This window comes from Etheostoma spectabile, chromosome 2, assembly GCF_008692095.1.
Source record: "Etheostoma spectabile isolate EspeVRDwgs_2016 chromosome 2, UIUC_Espe_1.0, whole genome shotgun sequence".
NCBI classification, from domain to species: domain Eukaryota; kingdom Metazoa; phylum Chordata; class Actinopteri; order Perciformes; family Percidae; genus Etheostoma; species Etheostoma spectabile.
The window spans coordinates 7,703,156-7,727,171 of record NC_045734.1 but is presented as its reverse complement, the minus strand read 5'-3'; the positions used below and the strand labels follow the sequence as shown (position 1 = coordinate 7,727,171).

At 38.2% G+C, this 24,016-nt stretch overlaps 1 long non-coding RNA gene across 1 annotated transcript; it reads left to right on the top strand.

Moving 5' to 3' along the window:
- The first annotated feature begins 185 nt into the window (after positions 1-185).
- LOC116669699 (uncharacterized) lies at positions 186-16,292 on the top strand. The gene is made up of 3 exons (XR_004326839.1): positions 186-234; positions 3,041-3,045; positions 16,282-16,292. It is a non-coding gene; the product is annotated as an uncharacterized LOC116669699 (long non-coding RNA).
- Positions 16,293-24,016: the final 7,724 nt, after the last annotated feature.

Here is a 24,016-nt window from a genome sequence, read left to right as displayed (position 1 = left end):
CTGACGATACACCGTAAAAAAGCAAGAGGGTGTAAACTGCGTTAAAAACCCTGATTGAGACGCATATTCTGAATGTGCGGTATACATGTCCAAAGAATGCCTCTAAAACCCAAATAATATTGGAATGTCCCACATCTTAATCAGAAAATTCAGAAAAAGGGCTTATTAGTAATATCCTACTGCACTCATATTCGGAATAATAGTGAAATATTGGTGTGCATGTAAACATACTCAGTGCTGCATGTATTATCAACATGGACTTCAACACGTCATTATTCAGTGCAGGGATACAATGTGGTTTAAAGATAATGTTGCTTATAATGATTATGAACAACGTCTACGCCCATCAATACACTGTTTGATCCATGCACTGATGATCATTGCTTCACTTTTGATTGAGCATATTTTGAATGCCTTGCTCACACATAATCACCCAAATCAAGCTTTTTGTCTATAATTTAGTGTTTCCCTCAGTGAGAGCCGCTTAATAGTTTTACACAAGGAAGGGATTTACCTCATTATCAACGAAAGACCATCATTTTTTTAGGCCTCATAAAGGTTGGATGATGTGCTCCACAGATGCCATCAAGTGAAGCCAAAACATTGTCTGATGCAAAGCCATGCAATACTGATGCAGAATGAATTTTCCTTTGATTTTCAACAGGAACTAATTGCGGAGATCTGAACAGAGGATAGAGGCTAGCTAGTCAAGACTGGATGTGTTAAATTGCCATCGTTTGTGCTGCAGAGCGATGCTTTCATTAATCACAGATTCTCTTCAAATCAACTGTTGGGGTTCTTTCAAATGAGATGTACAAAGGTCAGGCTTGGTAATTACAGTGTAACTGAAGTTACTCTACCAGATACTTCAGCTAATGGCCTTCATTTATAAAACAAAATGATGAAAATCAAGATGAAAACCGTACATGCAATATGCAATATCATATGATACACATCCTGTACTCATACATGTTACTGGTAATTTGCACAAACAGCTGCACTGCATCATTTTAGCTCTACGGACATTTATGTGTCAATGCATTCCTTTAGTTAACGAAGGTCTATTTTTCTTTCTCAGGAGAAAGAGACAAAAATAGCAGGAGCACATGTTTATTTCAAACAGCCTACAGCTAAATACACATTAGCAGCTTTACAGACTTCCCCATGATGGGATAGGTTAATGGGACAGGGCCTGTGGGAATCACTCACACAGTAGATGGCCATATCCTTGGCAGGATACACATATGCTATGGCAAAAAAAAAATCCTCTTTGAGTCTAGGGTATTTTGGTAACACTTAAGGTGTCAGTGGTGTTATTCAAGCTGAATTACTATAGGATAACAACGGCATGGCTCCTGCTATTCTCTTGAGGACTTTCCCTGTGCCTGTAGTGGTGGAGTGCAGTCAGAAGTGAGATCACATTGTTACCACTGTAATTAAAGAAAACAGTTTCCCCACTCTGTTCAAGCAACTTTTTTCTGAGACTGTTTTAACAGCCTGGAGCAGTAATGGCAGACAGAAATCACAACTGAGAATAATAAGTCTTCTGTATAAATAGTGACAGGTTGGTTGGTCTAGAGAATAAAAAAAAGAGACAAGTTTGGAGAAGTTTTCAAACGTGTTTCTAAAAATGAATCAATTACTAAAAGAAATTCAGTAGGATTACTGCATGACGTAAATACTGAGCCAAACCAGCACCGGGAACTCAAGAAAACAACTAATGTAAGGTTATGTTTTTAACATGGAAAAGAGAAGACATTACAGATATTACTCTTTGCGCACCAATTCAACAATCGGCAAGGATTTACTGACACTTAAAAAGCAACGCACATATCCCAACAACAGAATGGTTGAGAGGCACTTATACAATCCTTTATTTCGCCGCTATCATGCGCTACATTGTTAATAAAGAAAGAAGAGCAGTTCTTATGCCGGTACAATCCGTTTGCAACCCCAAAATGTAAAAACTCAGTCATTCAGACGAGCAGAAATCAAGTTCTTGAGCTAAGTTTACCTGCTAGAGCGTGTTTGCCCTCTGCTTGCTCTGGGGGTGCGCTGCTTTGTTTATATATATATATATATATATATATATTAATATGTAGAGCTATAGATATAGAGTGAGAGAGAGAATTGGTGTGCAAAGAGTGATATTGCGCATGTGAAATGATATAATTTGCTTGTGAGCATTTACATTTTTTTAATTTTTTAAATTTTTTTATATAATAATAATAAAGATAAATAGAGATAAACTTGATGTCATCATTTGTATATTGAAGATGTGCTGGCTAGAATACCTAACTTTAATTTGAATCACTGCTGGTATTAATAGTTTTGAGACCATATTTGACAGGCGATTGTTTCAAAACAAAAAAAACTCATTTTGTCTCTGCGTGCTGCACCTGGTGCTGCTGTGAGCAGGCAGCACTGCATTCACGCCAAATGTTAGAAACTCAAACCCCAAAAACAATACGAAAACATGATGATTGTCAAACGGATGATCAAAATTCTGTAAAAGGCTAATGAGAATTTGGGAGCTTCTCTATTTACCCCCCACACGTCACATATCGCACACATTCTTTTAAATTTCTCCTAGAAAAAATAAAAAAAAGGGAATAGCAGGCATGGACCACTCTCTTAAGTCCTAACCAGATAAGTGACTGAAAATGGATGGGCTGATTTATAAAACACTTTGTTCTCTCACAAAAAGGCATTCCCTTCACTCACTTATCACCAGTGGCACTTCTTCTTTCCATCCAATTTCTTTTGAATTCATACTTCTTTTCATTAATTTTCCTTAAAACGCAATATTCCCTGCCTTTTTTTAGGGATTGTGCATACAATTCATCATCATATTACAAAATGCCTATAGTCTGCACATTCACCCAGGGAATACCTTCATGCCTTTCAGACAAAAAAAAAAAAAAAATCACTGCCATCCTTAGCTGGTCTTTGAAAGGACATTTAGGCTTCTCCAAAGAGCAGCAAAGTAGAGAGGGCCACTAAGTCCCTGCAGTCATTACAGCTCCCAGCATTCTTCAAGTTGTAGTCTTTATTGAGAAAGGGCAAGATGAAGAGGAAGCTTGAGAGAAAGAGGTGTTACTGGGCGCAATCAAATTCAAACAGCACACCATAAATAAGTCAGTCCGGTCAAATAAAAGGGAAGAGTTTGAGTTAGTTTTAGGGATGCCTTACATTATACAGATTTAACAGTCTGATTAAATGAACACACACACTGTACACTAACATTTCAAATTATACACAAAAAAAAAAAAATCAGTGTTAACACCCAGTCACACCAGCCTTTAAAACTGAAAAATTCATTAATTACAATAGAAAATAACACAATTTAGTTAAATTTGAGTTATTTATTGTCAAATGGAAACCAATTACAGAAGCAGTTGTCTCTTGGGTCTCAGGCTCCCTCCAAGAATGCTACATAAGTTAACAACTAACTGAGAATCTATAAGACAAAAGTAGTGCAAGTTAAAATATAGGGACAAAACATAAGACTAAAATGTGAAATAAGGTAATATAAAATAGTGCAAGACAGTAATTGCAAATGAATAAACTGAATGTAAATATAAATATGAAAACACAAACACACTTTAAGGGATTGTGCATAATTGTATGCACAACATGTATAATCTGCCATGGGGACAATGGTGAACTTTGACAACCAAATATGTGCGCGTGACAAATAGCAAGCCGCCTTGACAGTGCTGACCTTTAACGAAACAGAGAACCTGAGAGTCCAAAATAAAGGTAGAGGTCCACCTTTATTTAACCCCTCTGTCAGAGAAGAATCTGGGGGAATGCTTTGCAATTATGAGATGACAGGAGTCAAGGAAATAATACGCTTAGAGAGCTTTTGTGACTGACTAGAGCTCATCCTGGCTGCCTAGTTTGTTAGAGGTTAGGTCACCAGTAGTCTATATCCAGGACATTTCATTTTTGGGATTGCTCTGTTGCCGGCAAAAGATCCAAATCCAAATGGCCCTCATTTTCAGCCGGATGCCCATCACCTTCTGCCTTCTGTTGGCATTCTAAATTCTGGGTCGATTGCTGAGGACTATGGTTAACAGCTCCTCAGAACTCTGCAGGGTAAATCCAGACAGCTGGCTAGACTGATTGTCCAGTCGAAGTTTTCTGTTAGCCGACTAAAACAACTTTTAAAGGTTTTGAATGTTCCACCAAAACAAGTTCCTTCCCAAGGCTATTTTGCAGAGGCATCATCATTGTGTGTGAGGCTTTGCACCGCCTAAGACAATTGTGAGTGGTTTAAAAAAAATGGGCAATAAACCAGAGCAGGTTTTTCTCCCATCCCAGAATGCTGTGTGGACTAGCCAGACCCTTCTCAGCGTTTTGGAGGAAGGTCTGGCAATGCGAGAAGGTTGCTAGCTACGGGAATTGGTCTTATAATCCTGTTATCTCTACGTAAACAAGCTTAAAGAGCCACATATTTCCAGGAGACGCAGATGTATTTTGCTGGACCACTTTCTGGTGTAACTAGGCCTTAATACAACAGAGATGTTGATTCATCTTTATGGTCATTTGGTGGCAGTTTGCGGTGTTGTTGGTGTTAACTGTATTGTGTTTTATTGATCCGTTTCTACTATAGCCTCATTATTGTAAATACTGTTCCTTACTGTAGTTCCGTCCTTGAATCCCGCACCAAATTCCTTTTTCCTGTATTGTAAATGAAAAGTATTTATAATGCTTCATGCTCCACATTCCCGATATATGCCAGCTAAAAAGAAGAAATTCTGGACTGCAATGCACTCAACATGCCTTAGACCACTTGCTGTGTTCCTCGATCCAGGACAAATCTATACATACATATTGTCATCTCATTATAGATCTGGCTGTGTAACTTGTTTGTCCATGGGCAAACAGTAATAGCAGTGGTACTGCATTCAATGTGACAGAGCCCCCTGTTGTGAAAGAGATATCGACATGGAAAATTCTACAATTTCCTCCAAAACAGAATGTGTGTACTATGATGCATGTAAACATTACTTGACTTTAGTTGATTTTACTTTCCAACAGTGAGATGTTGCAGTGCAAAGCCTATTTTCCTTATATTATTACACATCCCTTACTGTATTCCTTTGGAAAATGTCTGTGTAGCTGAGGTACTATACTTAGTCTCGCAGTACCAAACCTTCCTCCACCACAGTGCTGCGGGGGAGGGTATGGCTCGTCCACACAGCATTCCAGGATTGGATAAAAACGTTCCCTGGTTTATTGGCATTTCTTTCAAATCAATCACAATCGTCTTGGGCGGCGCTAAGCTAAGTAGCCTCTGGAAGGAACTTATTTCGGTGGAACATGTGCTTGTTCAAAAGTTATTTATTCATGCAACAAAAAAGGCAGATTGGACCGACAGTCTAGCTAGCTGTCCCAATTGGGAGGTATAGGGGCGCGTTGCCATTTATCACAATTTGCGCTGAAATAACAGCTAACAACCACAGAGAAGAAAACAGATTTAAATAGCGTAATGTCATACCTCATTTATCCAGAAGCCAAATATCTTCAGTTGCAGTTGAGAGCTGGTATTCTTCATCTGGCCATCAAGGGATAGTTAAACATATTCAGGGGGGAAACTGATAGTGTGTGCTGTATGATTTGGGTGAAGTGGAAAGTGAGTTCTATTTCCTTTTGTACTGTACAAATTATGATAACCTGAGAGTTAATTTTCCATGAAATGGCTTGATAAAGCCCTGAAATGTGCCGGTGCTGCCTACAGATGAACAAAAATGGGAAGGGCTGCTTAATTCTGATCTGTTAAACTTTGCTAACTTAAAGCCTGAAAGAGAAGGGAAGAAGGATTATTCAATTATAATTTATTCTGATGTCTCTGGTGCTATATAGTTTATGGTTTTTGTCAGGGATTACTGGATTTTGAGACAATGACAAAGATTTGATTGTGGCAGATGTTTAAGTTGCTTTTATATTTTTGGACTTTCTATTGTTTGGTAAGGTACACAGCACTCTGGGGGGCATGGTTATCTGCACAATTAAAATGTCACTTATAAGTGTACATATTCAACTTTCACCTTCTGAGATCCTGAGTGTTTAACATCCCCTGCACTTAATTGCTTTTTTTTTATATTAGTATTTGTCTATTGACTGTTTGTCCATCTCATCTTTCTGTCAGTTCCACAGAGCCTAACATGCAGTAATTTGCAGGCAGATATTAAAGCACTCAACCAGGGCAAAATACATACCAATAAAAGAGAAGCTTTATGCTTATTGTGATGCATTATATAAGCTCTGGCAATATTTAAGTCTCGCAGCAAGAATCTTCTAATGACTATAACAGAACAGGCCCTGACACATCTGCTCAATACTAACAGTGTGCAAACACAACAGGGAATAATATGAAAGAAAGGAGCAACCTTGATTACTAACTCAAATTTCCATTAAGTTTAAGTTACCATTTTTCATTCCACCAATAAAAGAATACATTTAGATGTTGTTTGATCAGCAAAAAACTCACACATTCAAAACCAATGTTCAAATAAGTAAAAAAGATAAAATATATACAGTAACTAAACACTGAACCGAACCGATCACCAAAGCTTACATTCTACTGTGCATTTTCTAAGCTTAGTGTACAATTGTTTCCTTATTTAAAATAATTTTACATATGGTACATGTGTTCCAAACCTCTCTGACTGTGACAGCTAACATGTCACTACAGATGCAGGTGAGACAAGAGTTAGAACTGATAAACATGGCTTTGTTCCAGTGAGCTGCCTCCTTTTTCTATCGGCACACCATCACACCGAATGTCACTGCTCACATTTTCAACACCATAAACATTGATGAGACTGCGCAAAAATCATTTCACAGTTTGCAGTTTCCATCAAACCCTCTGCAATTTGCCCCCAGTCATGTACATCTCCATCCAGATAATGTGTTAATCTTCTCTACAGTGAAGACAGGGTCTCTGGAGAACCCTTGTCTATTTCATGGGTAGTTTCCCACAGAAACTAAAAGGGAAGCATGGTAACTTAATTATTCTGAACACTTCAAGTTAGATTTTCACATGACTCTATACATGTAAAACCACATGTATAGAGCACATTACCAAATCAATTAGTAGTTTCTCCAAGTGTGTTGTAGATAAGTGATTAGATTTGAGCATCTTAATAAAACAAAATCTACTAATCTAGCTAATAGTCCAGTTTTATATCAGATTTCATTATTTATGAATGTTTTTTTGGTTAGAGGTCTGATATATTTGTTATATTAACTACACCAATTTCACAGCTTTATATTTAGCAGACATTTAGGGAAGGCATACATAACATAACAACAACATTAAAGTGGCTATATGTAACTTTCAGTTTCTTGATTCCAGCGGCCGCTTTGGACAAAAGCGGTAGTGTTTTTAACCACACCTGCTTTATTACCCACTGTAGATTAATTATTTAGCGTTACTGGCAGGTCATATAGTTGCAACATGTTTTGCAAGTTTTGCTTAGACAGAAAATCATTCATTTCCAAAAAATAATAAGTTGCATTTCATACGGAAACATAGCCTACTTTGGATGTATCTCGAGTTAAACCTGGAAACATTACCACTGTCACTGTGTCACAAGCCAGAGCATTAAGAGTTTGTTGTAGCAACTCTCGTTATAATAACTTTGATTCATATAGCTCATTTCATGAAACCCACGGACGCTTCAATTTCCCTTTTAGCATTTAGTTGTTCTTCATTTAATTTCCTTCTTTTCAGTGATAGCCCTACCCCAGCCATATAGCTACAACAGATAACTTCTTAACTTACATTAAAATACAATTAGGCCTAGCCTATATAAGGAATGTTCATTATTTAAGGGGCCACCGGATGAGTTTTGGGATGTTTTGTCATAGTGGACCTGACCCTTTTTCTTCAATAAAACCAAAGTTATTTGGATAAAGGCATGACCCTCCCCAAAGATTTATTGATGCCTTATAGATAGCCATTGTTGTTGTTTTTTTTTACAACCATGAAATACACAACTTAACCTCTGCCTTCTACTTTTCCACATCACACTCCACTGTTACGGTGGCCATTTCAGTAGATTTACTCACTAACATTGTTTTGGAAACAATATAGAAACTAAATGCACACTTCCTGCATTATTTCAAATACTAAGTTACTCCTCTAGTAAACTATTATTTCACATGAAATAAAACAAAGCAGTATTCACCTGAGTAAATATGTAGATATTGATGCCAGAAATCACATTTGCCTAAGAATCTTTGCTAGTGACCACTAGGGGCATAGGCGGAGTTTGACATTCATGCAAAAAAAAAGAAAGAAAAAACTCTTTGTAGCGGCTGAGACCTGTCCTACCACTTGGGGAACACAGCACGAGCAGATGTGGACAAAACAAACATGCTAAATAAATGTGTTCATTTTTAAAGCAGACTTTAAATTACATTGTAACAATTTATGTAACAATTCGCCCTCATGAAATCCAATCGTGGCACGGCTGTCTTGGAACGCAATAGACAGAAGGTGGCAGAATGCCCCGGCACTTAAATTCATTTCAAACATAACTGAACAATCAGTGTTCGACCTACAGTCTTTTGAGATGCCTCTTCAACGCAGAAACAATGCAAAATCACACCATAAAATGTTGAGAATAAAAGATCTTTATTTTGCAGTAATCCAAAGAAAAAAAGAAAAAAAAGTGATCTATGGCGATAAGTAGATCCAAAGAAAGGGTTGCGGTGTAGCAGCACCGTCACATTCACCAGCCAGCTCCAAACAGGTGAATGAGGCCTCTGCACTTTGCCATTTAAACAAAGTGGATACACAAAACGCACAATTAGTAAACTGACAGCAAAGTTATATAGGCCTACACGGCATTTAGGAAACCTTTATTACAACGTTGGCATGGCAAGATGTCCGGACTAGTGAAACAGTTATTTTCTTTTTTTGCGTTCTGCTGCTCCCATCATCAACCAGGTAGTATTTTTTTTTCTATTAAAGCAGTATATGAAATTAGATTTATTAACTACCACCATTTAGTTGTTTTGTAAAATCTGGTCGTGCCAGACGTAATTATTCCACTGGTTTTCTAAACAATGCAATTACCCGTTGCAGCCACCGTGCTCGCCCTGCCCCCCTTGAAAACTCTGCATGGGTCAGACCCATCTACCAGCAATGTGGGCGGAGACTGAGTGCATGCATGGAAGAATATGCACCAAACAAGCCACTTTGAAATTTTGCTGTTTTGATGAATGATCCCCCCAGGCTACATTTGTTTGGGTGACCCTCCCTTCAAAGAATAAAAAGACATGACCTGGTGAGGGTCATTTCATAAATACCGAACGGTCCCTAAAGACATCTCCTGTTGCCTTCCTGGCTTTACACACTAACAGGCTTTACCAGTGTTAAGGATAAACCTATGACCAATCAGAATGCATGCTCTGTACCTGCCGTAAATTATGCAACTTTGCAGGAAGAACTGGACCTGAGCAACGGCACTAATAAAGACGACATAACAATAGCCTCTTTTCACTGTTACTCTCGATTACTGTTACAAATCATTTACGATTATTATATTTAAAAAATGACAGTTTCAGAAATACGTATAGTCACTTTAGGTGCATTTACTTTTGTCACACAGCACCAAGCTTCTTAGTAGCTTGGTTTAGTGGTTGAATCAGGTGTTTGAAAATTTAATAACTGGCAAAAAAGTTTATAAAACAAGTTAATGTAATTTGATGAAGAAAAAAAATATATATATTAGAGGTGGAACTACGAGATATGGGACATAAATATGGGTCGGAAAGAGGTGTGTGTGTATAAATGAGGGTGGAAAGCATTATAAGGAGAGTAGGTCAGTTTGTTAGCAGTGGAGATAGCACTTCTCTGGACGTGTGTATTCTTTGCTTTGGGGATTTGTACGGGAAGTGGAGCGATAAAGACTAATGAAGAAAAACAGTGAGGAATACTGAAATGTAAACGTATTGATGATACAACATCTACAATCACAGAGACAAACACCGCACCTAGAAAACCACAGGCAGATTATTTTTAATCGGATGTATATGTCATTGCAATGTGGTGTTTTACCATTAGAGTCAGTTTATTTCACTTTGTTTTCTCCCCTTTCGTGTCTACTTACTGTTTAATGGCAGAGATAAGTGGCATTATGGTATAACCCCAAAAAGTCATTTTGTCTTTCTTGCAGTGTGTTTGTCTCCCCTGGGATGTTTTTGTGGGATCATATTGTCTCACTGCTGTGTTCATCCCTGGGCGCTTTAGTTTCAGAGTGACAGCCTAATGCCTTGTTCTTCAAATGGAAAAACAGTCAATGTAAACCGTGACTATGGAGGTTCGGAAAAGCCTCCAGCTGACTGATGCATTTTACACAGCTGTTAGCTTTTACTCTCACGGTGTGTCTATGAAACGCGAAGCAAACACACCACCAGTATCTGAGATAATTATAAACATAAGATCCACTTACCACAGTCTCTGCAGGTTTCACCAAGTCAAATTGAAGACTTTTTTTAGATAGTTTTAAGACCATTACGAATTAAATTTAAGACCTTTCTTACAACATAACTAAGCCATTAATTTTTTTTTTCTTCAAGCAAAGTATTGCTAAACTTACACTTTCCCATAGCAGAAGAAGAATAAAATCTGTTTATGAGGAAGAGACTCACGGCAATAACACAAAAGCTGATTATCTGCAATATAAATTGCATGTTGGGTCTCATTTGTCTTAATACAACAAAATTATAGTATGACTAGCGAAAGAAATAACTACTGAATAAAAAAAACTGAACATTAGAGGTAGCACTGTCGCAATTAATACCTGCTTAAAATAATTTAAGACCTAAAATACAACACTTCAGCGAATTTAAGACTTTTAAAGGCCTAACATTTAGATTTTGAAAATGTATGCTTTTAAAGACCCTGTGGACACCCTGATGTGCTCAGCTATTATTATTATCATCATCATCATCATCATCATCATCATCATCATCATCATCATTATTATTATTATAATAACTTAGCAGGAGCTTTTGATCATATCCTAGGACCTTCTTTTTTAGGTGTCGTGACGTGACCTAAATACAGGACCTTGTCGCATGATAAAGCGTTGTATCACATTGTGCGACCAACCGTGTCTGGCGTGCGTTACGAGCATGCACCTAGATGTTTATGCTCAACGCATTGCTCGTTGCAGTATTCTCTAAAACACCAGAAGGTTTACAGAATAATCTGTAAATAAGCAAGAAGTAGTAGAGAAGAAGAGAGATGAAGTAAAGGGAAGCAGGCTGCCTAGCAACAGTAGAAATCACATCCATGATAAACATCAACGTACCGCGAAACATTACATGCATCTACTGTAATCCTTAACATGACTGTTTATCTCCAAATGGATATGGCTGTCTGCCTGTAATACTGTAAGAACACTCTTTCCATCAAGCCTTTTTTCAACTGACAAAACCATCTCTTGTTTTTCCACAATCCAGCAAAATGTTTCTTCTTTTCCTAGCATGGTGTCCATTTCTGACCACTTATTTAAGACTAATGATTTCCTTGTGGTCTGTACACTAGGAGGTCTGTGGTGACAGCTTGCGGAGCCTTAGCGCTTCAAACGACAGCCGTGGGGACATATGTCGCGCAAACCTTGTGCCCGGAGCACTGCCCCATGTATGACCATAAATTAAGCTTAAAGCTATAGTGCATAGTTTCTTCCGCCCCCAATTCTAAGTAATAACAAATCAGTCAGCGCCTCCACATGATACAAGTCTTTCGGAGGACACGGAGCATTAACAAAACAGGGACTCTTCAGAAGAGGTAATATCTTCACTTGAGCTTCTGCGCGGGAAAGTCACTAGAAAACACAATCTTTTTAACACAGCCATACCGAGAAATACAGAGAGAGTTGTGTGGGGCTGATAGTCTTAATTAGCTTTGTAGCAACTCATTTGACAATGGCTTGAATGTAACGGACGTTCATTAATACCAAAAATGATGCACTTTACAAAGCTTTAAGACGTGGTGATAAATGACAGCTGAACAGAGCCCTTCATGGTGGAAGGGGGAATTCCATCACTTGTATTAGCAGTGAAATCCATTGGTGAAAAAGCAAAGACTCTGGGTAAAAAGACTTAAAAGCACGTCAGCTGTCTGTTACTGGTCGCAGCATCGACTGGAAAGGGGTCATTGGTCAGGAATTAGTGGAGATCTGGGGAAAGATCAAGAAGGCCATTCACAAATGACTGCAGAAATGATCTCTGAACAAGGACAGGGGTTATAATATTTCTCCCCATATTTGACCACCTCTCATCACGTGACACAGGTCCCTGACTCAGATATCTAGTCCAGTAAGAATAAATACCATGTCTCTGGTTCTGCTGCAAAAAAATGTTGATCCTTTGATATTCCAATCCGTGAATGGGATTGGAATATTTTTCTTCCAGTTTACACAACTAACGCATTATTTAACAGCTGATTAATGTCATCTAGCGCTTTTATCCAAAGCAACTTACAATTGCTATATACAGTATGTGTCAGAGGTCACATGCCCCTGGAGCAACTAGGGGTTAAGTGTCTTGCTCAGGGACACATTGGTTTATGTATCGCAGTGGAAATCAAACCCAGGTCTTCCACACCAAAGGCATGTGTTTTTTGTACTGTTTTGTACTGAGTTGTGCATAAACTCTTGTAGTGCACAGTGGTATTGTGGCTGAAGGCATCCGGTGTAGACACAGACTGATGGCTTAAGCTGCTTCTGCTGCACTGCTGAAGCTTTAGATATGCAGCTGGTGTAGTCAAGGTGTTTAAGACTTCTCACAGCAGTGTAAGCACATCACCCTGTTTTGCTCCTGAATGTAAACTGTTTCCATTGTCCTTACATGCAACACTAAGAAGTGATGTTACGTTCTGTGCCAAGGCTTCCAAGCGTGTATCAAGAAATCCCGGCAATTTTCCATGAAGCGTGGCTTGAGGCTTCGTTTTGGACATATTTCGTCATTAATGACATCTATACATCACCATACATGTGCACATTCACCGCCAACTCCCTCGTTTAACTGCACCTATCCATTTTTAGAATACTATAATACCTACTAATATTGCCCCTCCTGCTCGTATTATACTATGACCCAAAAGCATTATTTTACACACATTTGATAGCCACATTCCTTTCAAGGAAAATCTGTCTCTGACACAGTTTTGTTAATTTTATTTCCACCAGAAAATACACACTATATTGATATAAATGTGTTATGTGGAATTTGATTTTTTCTTTGTTATTTCTTAGTCTTTACTGGCGCAAAATTTCAGTCCAAAGACTTAGACTTAGACTTAAACTTCTCTTTATTGATCCTTTTGGGATGACTCCCGCAAGGAAATTGAAAATTCCAGCAGCAGTTTTAGCAAGAAAAAAGAAATTAAAAAATAGATAAAAGAAAGACAGTATAAAGACAACAAAATAACAATAATGATAATAACAACAATAAGAACATTTGTCAAATAAACAAACAAAAGACCATAAATTATTATTAAAACCGTCTCTGATACAGTGAATCACAAATCACTGTATCTGTAACATGTGTGTTTTACACTCCTTGACCTACAGGTGGTATTGTGAGCAAATTAGGCCTCGAGACCTGAACCTTTTTGTGAACCACTTTGCTGAAAAGCTGCAATACTTCATCTCACCATCACTACTGAGAAGTATAATCTGATTAATTGAATGCAGGTGAACTGTCGCTGATTTTGTAATAGTAAAATGTTTGTGTTCAAGTCACTCACCTCTGTTGTATCTCCTCCCCTGTGTGTTTGGGTTAAAATACTCCCCCAGGTTGTTGAGCCCCATTTTAAAGGTTCCAGGAAATACCATGTTTCAATTAGTGAAGGGTTGTTTACGTACTTAGATAAGTTGTTCAAGCTAAATATGTTTGATCGCACTGGGTAACATAATGTAAAATAAATTGAGACAAGAAACAGAAGGGAAGTAGAAATGTATTTGTGTTTGTTGCAGTTTGTATGGTTGTTTATGCTAAGAAAATTCCAGTTATTCCTTCCCTTGTGCTGTGGTAGGGTTGAGGTAATATCAATGGCAGGCTATAAAAGGCTGCCAGTTTCCATCTATGTAGCGCTGGTGTCGTCAAGGCCACATTCTGCCGTGGTCCTCAGTAGTGATGGCAAGATGAAACTTCATGAAACTTGTGTGTGTAAATCAATCCCTCTTGGTCATAACATAGTATTAGCAGCAGGGGCAAAACTAAATAGTAGCAGTGGTTTAACTGGGCAGTGGGTGGGGAATTTACTTGTGTAGCTCATGGATGTGTAATTAAACTGGGTAGATTCTAACCCCTTTGTAAAACAGTCATGTGGTGTGGACAGGCAGTAAGGGTTTGGATGTCATCAATGGCGTCATTTGCCTAAAACGTACAAAGCCTTGATACGCGCTTCATGGAAAACCTCTGGGATTTCTTGACACATGCATGGAAGCCTCGACACCAAGTCTCAAGTCTGCCTCAAGTCTCCTTCTGTAAATATCCAACCACTACGCTGTCATTCTTACACCTGTGGAACACTATGTTTTTCTGTGAGGTCAGGTTTAAGCATACGTACACGTACAAAATTATGTTTCCGTCATAATACTGTACTGAAGAAGATATACATTAATAATCCCCAAGGGGAAATTACATTTTTACACTGTTGTTACCATTACACGCATACACGAACAAGACCTTATATATTCACTAATGGAGCGATGTCAGAGTGAGGGGTTGCACTGAGCAGTTTGGTGCCTTGCTCAAGGGCAGTATCCATTGGTCAACTGGCACCTCTACAGCTACCAGTCCACTCTCCGTACTTTGAACTCTGTGCAAATACTTGAACTGGCGACGCTCCGGTTCCCAAACCATGTTCTTATCGGCTAAACAACTGATTCTTCTAAGTTTTGTTAAAAAGTTTTTTCTCTCTGTTTGTGTCTCTCTCTCACAATATACCTCAATAAATTTAGTTGCAGTTGTGTATACAAGCCACAGAAAATATAAAATGAGTGTAGATTAGGTTACTGAGTAGCAGGTGCTTCAAGATTCTAATATAAGCTGAGTAAATACATCAGCGATTAAAAAAGGCTTTCACAGCTGGTGTGGAAGTGTAGTGATTCAAACAAGGCAAAGTTCTTTTTATTTCATTACATTCAGCAACTTCTTTATTTTCATTTTGAAAAGGTCATTGATAATTAATTATTAACTTCACATGAATCTCTTGAATTTCTTTGCTACTTTGATAGAGCATAATTTGCACGAAACAAGACAAACAGAAAAGTGTTCTCAAGTCATTAAAGTTGGATAAACATTGTGCTAACTGTCAGGGGGTGATTGCAGTCTTGACATGATTGCTGGATTCATTATGTATTATTCATCACAGTATTTTTTCCAATAGAAAGCATAATTATAATGTACCAATACTGGATAAATACCTTATGAGCTTTGAATACCATTTTCAGTGTTGGGGCTTTTTTTGTGTTGGAGAAAAATAGAGAAAATGTCAAATTTCATGGCCATTTTAGACTTTGAATGTTAGTTACTTCTCAATGCTGCTTGCCTCTCACGCTTTCCCTGAATATGAACATTTATAAAGATGAGGATGGAATGTAATAATCTACTCTACAAATAGAGATTGTGTCGAAAGACTGAACGCCTGTGGAAATCCACTAGCCTTGAGGTACACAGGCTTTATCTCAGAGAACTTGTGTTGTCCTATAATGTGACGGTTGGAAAAGCCAGATCTGATTATATCCGTCAACTAATAACAGTAAATAAAAAAAATCCTAAAGTGCTGTTTGATACGATCAATACACTTGTTTGCCCTGCTGCCCCAGTTATCCCTGTTTTTTGTGAAGCTGACAGCAATGCCTTTTGGGTTTTTTCACTAATAAAATTAAAATGATTAAAGATAAAATCCCCTCCCATTCGTGTGGTACCACTGCTGTTTTTAAGCCAGTCCCCAGCATGTGGTCCACTTTTAGGACTGTGACGATTTCTGATATTTCTGAATTGGTGACCAGGATGAAGCCATCTTCCTGTTCATCTGACGTCATTCCATTCAGATTATTCAAAAAAGTGTTTGATGAAATTGGCCCTTGTGTAACTAAAATGGTTAACCTCTCGCTGTCTACTGGCGTTTTTCCAGATGCTTTTAAGCATGCTATAGTGGAACCGTTGCTAAAAAAGGCAGGTTTGGACCCGTCGGATTTGAATAGTTTTCGGCCTATTTCTAAGCTCCCGTTTTTATCCAAGATCATTGAGAAGGTAGTCTGCGAACAGTTGACATTTCACCTGGATAATAGTAACATCCATGAGCCATTCCAGTCAGGGTTTCGTAAACAACACTCTACCGAAACGGCCTTACTGAAAGTGTCAAATGACATTATGATGTCAGCTGACAATGGAAAACACACTGTTCTAGTTCTCTTGGATCTGTCTTCAGCCTTTGACACCGTCGACCACCAGGTTTTGCTGAAAAGATTAAGGGATCAAGTGGGGCCGTCAGGGTCAGTTCTGCAGTGGTTCACTTCATATTTATCTGGGCGTAGTTTCAGTGTTACAGCTAACCAAATAAGGTCTGAGTCTGCAGACTTGCTCTGTGGAGTGCCTCAAGGCTCTGTTCTGGGCCCTGTTCTATTCTTGTTGTATTTGATCCCTTTGGGTAAGATCATACAAAGGTTCAATGATGTTTCTTTTCACCTATTTGCTGATGATATCCAACTTTACTGTTGCTTCAAGCCATCAGAGATCTGTAAGTTAAACTCCTTGCTCCATTGTCTTGTGGAAATTAAAAAATGGTTAAGTGAGAACTCCCTGCAGCTAAATGCAGACAAAACAGAAACATTGATCATTGCCCCTGAGGTTGCAATCCCTGGGATTAAAAAATACTTGAGTGATTTAGGTCAGTCTGCTAAGCCAAGTCTTAGAAATTTGGGAGTTATCTTTGATAAAGACATGTCGTTAGTGCAGCACTGCAAGCAGCTGACAAGAAACTGCTTTTTTCAATTAAGGAAAATCTCAAAACTTAGAAATATAGTTTCAAGAAATGATTTGGAACTTATCAAACATGCCTTTGTGTCTTTGCGGTTAGACTATTGTAATAGTTTATTTATATGCCTAAACCAAAAGGAGCTCTCTCGACTGCAATTAGTACAAAACTCTGCAGCCAGAATTTTAACACGTACTAACAGGAGGTCTCACATATCCCCAATCCTAAAAGAACTTCATTGGCTACCAGTGTCTTATAGGATAAATTTTAAAATTTTGGTTCTAGTTTTCAGAGCTTTACATGGCCAGGCTCCCCTCTATATTAGTGACTTGATTCAGCGTTATACCCCTGTGCGTGCTCTGAGGTCTGTGGATCAGAACCTGCTGACGGTTCCACGCACTCGCTACCGCACTAGAGGTGACCGATCTTTTCAGGCTGTTGCCCCTAGGTTGTGACCTTCCACTGTCTATGCGCTCTTCTGATTCTGTTGATGCCTTCAAATGCAGACTAAAGACTAATTTATTTGTTCAGGCTTTCAATTAGCTACTTGTGGGTTGATATGATCATGTACTGTCTTTTATTGTGCTTTTATTGTGTGTATTTTTATGATATAAATGTTTTTGTTGTGAAGCACTTTGTGGCCCTATACCTGTGAAAGGTGCTATGTAAATAAACTTTTACTTACTTACTTACTTACTTACTTACTATACCATAATCAAAATGGGCCTTCAAACAGAAAGCCAGTTCCAGTTCAGATGTCAAACAAATGATGTAATAAACCCATAACTCAGACTCCGGACTGGATTGTCATAAATCTACAGAACATCAGACCAGCAGCACATAGGCCAACCAACGTCAGGCCCTTATACAGGGGAGGGTTTGAGTAGTTCAAACAACCCCCGGTGACACAAACTCCCCCCGCCCCGCTAAAAACCCCTGTGTTTTATGCAATAAATATGTGGAATACATTGAATTACAATTCTTTTCTTTATGTAGCTATACGTACGGATGGTTCGTGAGAACAGCCTGCATCGTAACATCCACCATTTGTGAGATCTGGGACCAATCATTGTTTATCTGCTCCCTAAATGCCCTCATTTGGAGCCTGATCTATGCATTTGTTGTAGGCCTAGCTGTTATATGATTGTTGATTAAGTAGAATGTGTTTTTTTGTGAATTTAGTTTCCTTGTAGCCATTCATTTTATCCACACCCATGGGCATTCCTCTGCGGTTGGCAATGTCATTCTGTCAGTCACTCCATCACCATGTTTCAGACTGAAATATCTTGGATGGATGCCACAAAATTTTGTACAGTCATTTGTGTTGCCCTCAGGATCAATAGTATCTTTCCTCTAGTGTCACCATGTTGTCAGGTTTTCAACTTGTCCAATACATTGGCTTGTGACCAGATACCTGTACAACTAATGGAATGCCCATCAGCCTCAGCTGTGCTTTAGCCTCACAAAGCATGACCGTAGACTCTTGTTACAATATTATTGGTCTAACTCTTGTTTATGTTTAGTTTTGTCTGATTTCTAATTACTTTCATTGGATGTGTTGTGCAGTATTGTTTTCACTATTTCACAATTGCAGTTGCATTTTCAGAAAATAAAAAATCTCAAAAGGTATGTCTTCAACTGTTAATGGAAATTGATTTTGGTTTGTGATTGGTTTGAAGAAATTACATTAAACCTGGGCACGTTTCTCTCTTTGTCCGGTCCCAGTGCTGTGTGGACTAGCCAGAGCCTCCTTTGCTGCGCTGTGGAGGAAGGTCTGGACAGCTAGACTAACACTGCACTAATTGACACAAACTACTTCTTTCAGACCTAGTTTTGCACAACTCTTATGGGCCGACATTAAAGAAAGAGGCTTTCCTTGATGAGGTCTAATCGCCACCTCTATACAGAGTTATACACATTCAAATAATCCCTCTGTATGTGAAACAGTCTTCATTCTGCTGTTAATAATGGAGTTGATGCTAAAGCTGTAACCTCACTGTAATTAAAATCATTTTATATTTGCTTTATTAGGCTAAGTTGGAGTTTAATGCTGTAGTAATTTAACTACTGGTGGCACTCATTAGGGTACCAATGATCACAGTGTTTTATTAAGCAGGATGAGAGAGTTAGCCACATAACTGGAAAGAACTGTGCAGTGATATTATGTAAACCAAACATTAACATTTCATTTAGGAACTTGATTCCTGTAGGCTATGTTGATTTCTATAAAAATTAAACAAAGACAAACATTACTTTATACTTTTTGAAGCAGTCAGGTTAACGTAAAAAAAAGCCCCCTCACCACCAAAGGGCAGGCTATCATACATCCTACTTCTCAAAGTAATCTGACTGTCTATTTTTAAGGAACGTTATTTAAATTTTAGTGCAGCCCTGATTATTTTGTTGAAAGACGTCAAGACAAACTTAAACACCATTTTTTACACAGCCACACTTCAGTGGACAGAGTGTACGGCCATTAAAGGTCTATTGTTCCTAACTGTCTTGGTCACTTTATTGCAAGTTGTTGCTTTTAATTTTAAATGTAAATCTACAAAACTGTCCTCCCCCCCAAAACAACTCCATCAGTTGTTTGTACAATCAGCAATTACAACCCATACTAACGGTTTACCGGTGGAAGCTCCCTCTGGAGGCCGTGATAATTATGACAGAAGCATAACAGGAAGTATAAGAGCGCCAAACTACGTAACAAAAAAGGTAGCATGGGTCAAACAAACCAAAGCATTCTCATGAATGGGTTTGTAAGATATCTTCAGAAAACTAATGCAAAACAATCCTATTTTCCGAAATGACGGTGACCAACCGGACATGTGACAGCAATAGGTCACATGAGAGCAAAGTTTAAGTTAAAGTCGTACAGTTAAGTTTAGCCAACAAAAGGTGATGCCAAGCGATGAAATTATCAATTCTGTGTTACATCTTGTTAGCCAACTTCATTCCGACTTGTTACCACTAGTTTTACCCTTCTTGTTGGAATTCATGGTCTACAAGCTTCATCATATATTGAGTTAAGAAAAGCAAAAATTATGAATTATTTTGACTAATTGTTAAGGTCAGAAGTTGTAGAGTGGATAATCACAGACAGGTTTACTGTAGCTATGTCAAAGTTTTGTCAGTATGACGTTACTGTTTTGAAACCATTTTAATTTTTTGGAGCCAGTTATGTTATATTTTGGTTGAAAGAAACCCAAATTTATGATATAGAAACTTTGAAAATGGGTTGGATTTGACCCGAGGACAACATGAGGGTTGAGTTCAGGCACCAAGATTAGAATAAAGAATATGGTTTGGGTTAAAACACCAGTCACCTTAAATTGTACTCCTGGGACAACTTCACTTCTTTGGGGAAAAAAACTCTGTTCTCTAGCTTGAAAGCCCTGTCCTTTGGGACCCATCTCATCCAACCCGACCTCCTCCCTATACGAGGATCAGCGGCAGTCAATGTGGGACTTACAGTAACAAGTACATGAAATACATACAAATTACAGTGCATTACTTTCCCTAGCAATATGCATGAATGGTTCATGAGAACAGCCTGACAGAACTTTTGCCGAACACAGAACTTTTGCCGAGGAGACTGGTGTTTGTGTCTAATAAAAGTAAACCACACCTTTTTTTAACTGTATAGAACAAGCAGAACTACATCACTGTGTGTGTCACATGCATAACCAGAAAGAGAACATCACAATTGTAATGATTTTAACCCAAAACAACAATTGTTTTCCAAACTTAACTAAATATTTTTTTTGCCTAAAAATCTAACTAAACTGCACACAATGTTGAAGACATGTTTAAAACCGGGACCGCTATGTTTAGCTTTGAGGACAAAAACAACCTTATGGTTGGTTTTTCTGCCAATGCAAAGAGCGTGGAGTGCAGAATGATCTCTGAGGCCTTCAACGTATTGCTTAATGTGAACTCAGTATATGGAATTCTGACATTCTCAAGGGCCGTTCTTCTAGTGAAATTAATCAATGTTACTGCAATGCCATAAACGCCCCCACTTAATGATGAACACACAAAGCACTCATCTGTTGCATGCATATATATGCTGTCAGATTTATACAGTGTTTCTCAGTAGAAAAGACAGCAAGATTGTCTCTCGAAGATAAGAATTGACCTCACAGGGCCAGAGCTGACGTGAAAGAGCTCTGTCAAGAGTCAACCATGTGGAGAAGAAAGCTGATAGTATTTCTAGGTCATAGAGACCACGTGAGTGTGCTCTGAGCTCCTTCAACTGGACTGAATGATTTATTACTCTGTCAAGAGTCAAGAACAGAGAGAAAAGAGGGTAGCAAGGAAATAAAATATGGAAGGAAATGAATAAAATGTAAAGAAGGAAGATAAAAATAAATTAAATATATTATTACACTATGGCTGCTTCAAAGAAATAAAATATTGTTCTGGGCAAAAACAGGATATAATGAAATACATTTTAATGAGCAAGACCTCTATTTGAGATGTCACAAAAGAGAGTAAAAACTAGCCTAACTAAGTTTAAGGTTCAAGGTTTTTATTTGTCACACACAGCACTTAACGTATCTCTACATTGTGCAGGAATATGCTTGTTTGCCTCCTCTAAATTTAGACTCAAAAAGTAAATATTAAAAGATAAGAAGAATTAAAATAGATTAAAATAAAACAGAAACTTAGTACAAGAAGAAAATTCTTTCAAATAAAAGTATTTGGAACACTCATTACCAAAAAATCCTTTAAGCAGCAGGTTGACCGTGCGAACAACTGATTTTAAACAGCCTCCCATCAAGTTTCACAATTTCAGGAGGTGAATGGTGTTTTATTTGCAAAAAAGGATTTCAAAAAACAGCATGAATCAGAATAAAGTATTTGAAGCTAAAACTCAGTGTGTGATCCCAATGACTGAGATTAAAGCCCAGTGTGGGTGGTTTTGTAAAAAAGCCAAGAAATAAATGCAACACCATACACCCTCACCCTACAAGCTAACTAGTCAGGACCATAACCTTCTGCAATAATTTGATACAATACATATTTCATAAAAACACACATACACCCATTCACATGTGCTGTCGTGTATAAACTTACACCTTACTTACTTTAAATACACTGATATTTCCTTCACAATGATTTGATAAAACACTTTTTCCTCTGATTGTTGAAGAACATTCTTAAACGTGTTAAAACACCTCCTGATTGTGTGAATTTTTGTAATTTAACTGTATGTGCTACCACTGTAAATCATCTATTGAATATATTTAAAGCTACATGTTGAACGTCACTAATACTGCTGCACCTTTTTCAACCATTTGCAGCAACCAGAGGGCTTTCTGAAAGACTATCATGGAATACACTAAACATCTTGCAAGTTGATAACAAAGCACCAAATTAATTTTATTATTGTGCTAGGTGTTTGAGTGCAACATGGTGACAGAGCTGGACATGTTTTAGTTGCAGCGGACCACCCACACAAACCTTTCATTTTGGAGAGGTGGAGCAGGTTCAGGCAGGCCTTCAGGTTGCATGAAGGACCCCCTTTCTTGGACAGCATCCTCTCTGGCCACTGTATTGGTACTCATCTCTCTCTCTGCAGTTCTTGGTAAACAGAATACACATTGCACTAGTCTATATCCACAACCTTCCACTTCCGGGATTGATCCGAAATTTCGCCTTGTGTACTTCTTTTTGGCACACAACAGTGTTGCAGAGGAAGGTCTGAAAATGCTCCTTAATTTCCTTCGGAATAAATAAAGTATATCTATCTATCTATCTATCTATCTATCTATCTATCTATCTATCTATCTATCTATCTATCTATCTATCATGCAAGACGCTAACCCTAACAATGCACTAATGAAAACAAGAATCTTTCCTGGCTTTGCCTGGCTACTTAGGATAGTTTGTGTTTATTTCAACACGTGAAACTGAATGATGTATTTAACATTCCAGCAACCATTAATGTAAGTGTCCTAAACATAGTTTGCCATTGGATTTTTCAGTGTCTGTCACAGTATAAGTTGCCAACTAACCAGTAAGCAAACTTTTTCTAACTATTTTTAAATCATAAATGACTGCCATAACCAAATGACACTAGTTAGCATCTCATGAATTTTTGTAATTATTTTCTCCTCTCCTTATTTGTTCTATAAACATATCTTGGCAACGGCTGGTAGGCAGTCATGTGACTCGAAACCACACTATATATTTAGTGGAAGCAGACTTTCAGAGCAATTAACCTAATGTTAATTAGAACACACCGCTAAATGGAATGGACCAGAGCTAAACGGGCACTGGGGGGGATTATGAATCTTGGTTGCTTTGTAAACACACAGGCAGCACCATAATATACAGCTCTTTAATAAAAAAAACTATAAATAACCTACTAAACCATACCTTTAGCACTGACAATACAAGGTCCTGCACAGCTCATAGTTCAATTTTTGCTAATTTAGGAGTTTTCCTATAGGTTTGTAGCTGTTTCTTTTTTTTTTATATTCATCCGGTTCCACAGGTAAATATGCATTATGAATCACGGTTACCTTGATGAAATTAGGCTACATGCAACTTTCATTTGTATATTTACCTTTATTCTGTTTTTCCAGGTATTTGCTCTTCTCTGAAGTTTAATCACATCATGTGAGTAATGCAGTGGGTGGCAGAATGCCACCAAAATGATGATGATGATGATGATGATGATGATGATGATGACGATGATGATGATGATGATGATTACAACCAATTGGTCTCTCTGGTGATAGGTGTAAACCAAGCCCTGGGTATCCTGCTCTGCCTTTGAGAAAATGAAAGCTGAGATGGGCCGATCTGGAATCTTGCTCCTTATGAGGTCATAAAGGGCAAGGTTACCTCCCCTTTGTCCGCCCAGAGAATTGTCCCACCCATGAGGGAGAGACATCATGGCTTTCAAAAGAGCAAAGTGGCAGTTGATCAAGGCCACACCCCCAGCCTCCACCTTCTCAAAAGCTACAGACTAGAAATGGCACTTCCTAA